At 41.0% G+C, this 2585-nt stretch overlaps 1 pseudogene; it reads left to right on the plus strand.

Moving 5' to 3' along the window:
* The first annotated feature begins 1725 nt into the window (after positions 1 to 1725).
* LOC138144340 (nanos homolog 3-like) lies at positions 1726 to 2347 on the plus strand (annotated as a pseudogene).
* The last annotated feature ends 238 nt before the right edge of the window (positions 2348 to 2585 follow it).

Below are 2585 nucleotides of genomic sequence, written 5' to 3' on the forward strand. Positions count from 1 at the left end.
AACTACAGGTTTCTTGAAACTTGAAACTTCAGGTCATGAAACTACAAAAGCAGAATTACAAATATGATATTACAAGTAGCTGGTTTAGTAATATATTCTGGTTAGACAGACATAATATTTCCCAAATCATGTTGGGGATCATATTCTGAGAATTTATATCATATGACCAATGGCAATAATGATAGCAACAATGAATGGCAGTATTGAACTTTAGGGTTGATTGGGTCCACCCCTGATGATCCTTTAGTATATGAGACCTGTCATATGGTCAAACTGCAACAGTCTGATTATGCTGATGATTAAAAGGATTGTTACTAATACCCTAGTGGTTGTTACTACTACCACAGTGTCTACTAAGAGCCATTATCCATTTCTTATGCCAACCTTGCTAATATATAGTTAGTAGTTCAACTGATGGATAGTTTGCCTCGTGTTTGCCATATTTCCCTAAATTACAGAAGTATATCATTCCTTCCTTCTATGGACTGAGAGGATTTCCATCCATCTAAGTCAGAGAATAAAGCACCCACCAAGATAACTACTTCCATTGAAGAAGAAGAAATTTCCATCAATCCTCACCACATTCAGATATCAGATTTGTTCATATCTGTTCTATAAAGCCATAGAGTATACATAAGCACTAGTATGCCAATTCCCTTGACATGTCTCCTGATTCATATCACATTCATCAGGGTTTTGGTTGGGCTTTGGTCTTTGTAATTTTCTGAGTGACTTAGAAATCTTGATTCTGTCATGAAATGTATTAAATCTAGTTTTTCGTCACCTGCAATCACTTGATAATTCAGAAGTCAACAAGTATTTATTATGCATCTACTACGTGCCTGCCACCCTGAAAACAAAACAAACTCTTCCTTTCCTCAGAGCTTATGTTATATGGGAGAAGCAACTTTTATACATATAAGTAAATATAAATATATATATATAATTCATGGGAACTTGAGTGGAAAAAAAAGAAGCATGATCAAGAAAGGACTATGGAAGATATGATATATAAGTTGATCTTTGAAGAAAATTGCAGATTCTAAAATGTGGAAGTGAGGATGCACCATATTCTAGGAATAGGACACAACTTTTGCAAAGGCATTGTGATGAGAGGTGGAATGTTGTGTGTATAGAATAGTGACAAGACCAGTTTCCCTGCACCATACAGTGAGTGAAGGAGAATGATATATAATAAATCTAGAAAAATAAGATGGAACCAGATTGTCAGGGACTTTCAGGAAAAATGGAGGAATTTCTGGGATCCTAAGTGGAATAGGGGAGCCAAGTGGGCACCTTGAGCAAGGAACCCAATGGTCAGAAATGTCCTTAGCAGAGGTAACAACATATAGGATGTATTGGAGATGGAGGACACTCAAGTAAAAAGACCAATTAGGAAGATAATGTAATAGTATACCTAGAGGCATTCAGGGATTGAACTAGGGTACAGATTATGTGAGTAAAAATAAAGTGGTGTTATAAGATGGAATCTATGAGATTTGGTAAGTGATTGGATATGTGAGGTGAACAAGAGCAAGTTTTCATGGATTATTCTGATGTTGTTAAGTTGGGAAATTGGAAGGAATGGCATACCCACAATAGAAATAAGAAAATTAGGGGAAATGATTGCTTTTGTTGTAGTAATAGTTGGAGAGAAGGGAACAAGGATCCCATCATCTTTCCCCAGCAGGGCTCATGGCTTTCATTGTACAGTCCTGAATTGAGATGGAGACCTTCAGTCTGTGGAGGGATTATCTGGGACTCGCCAGTGTGGTAGGGGTTCTTAGGGAGGAAAAGCTGGAGCCCCAGAGGGTAAAGACAGAGACAGGCCCAGGCTCTGGTCCCAGCCTAAGGCAGGACCTCCAACCCCCCAGGAAACTCCTCCAAATCTTTGTAAGCACAAAATCAAAACTTGTATCACACAGTGAAGAATAAGGAAGGCCAGATGGTATGCCTCATCCTGAGAAAATGTGTGTGCCTACAGTAAAGAGCTACATGACACAATGCCCATACTAAGCGCATGTGCCCACTCCCCAGCAAGGACTACATGCCAGTGTACAGCTACATGGCCTACAATTTGGCTGGCAAATGGGCCACACTTCAGTGGCCATAAGAGGAGTTGAGCCTGGCCAAGGCTAGAACCAAGAGGCTTCTAGCGATGCCTGAAGGAAAAACTCCTACCCAGCCTCTGGATGGAAGCCAGGAAGGCAGTGACACAGGTTGAAAAGCCTCCAGGACTGCTTTCCTCACTCTACAACTAAAATTTCAGCTTCTGCCTAAGAGGACATTGGGGACCCAAAAAACTGCATTACTTAAGCCAAATAAACTACAGAGAGAAAAGGATTAGTGTGGGACAAGGGAACAAAGAACAGCACTCCTGGAGGCCATTGGAGTCTCTCTCTGGAGCCCAGCACAGCGTCATCTTCCTGGACATGAAGCAGTTCTTCAGGATATAGCTCCTTCATATAAGATCTGGCTGCCATAAGCCCACCTGACTGAGGTGTGGCCTGTGTTGGACCTTTCCTGGGCCCTGGTCCCATCCCAGGAAATGACTTACCTTAGGACTCTCACATCTTCATGGCACA

The sequence above is a fragment of the Petaurus breviceps genome, unplaced genomic scaffold (genome assembly GCF_028583685.1).
Source record: "Petaurus breviceps papuanus isolate PSGF00001 unplaced genomic scaffold, PetGlider_PUasm1.0 90696, whole genome shotgun sequence".
NCBI classification, from domain to species: domain Eukaryota; kingdom Metazoa; phylum Chordata; class Mammalia; order Diprotodontia; family Petauridae; genus Petaurus; species Petaurus breviceps.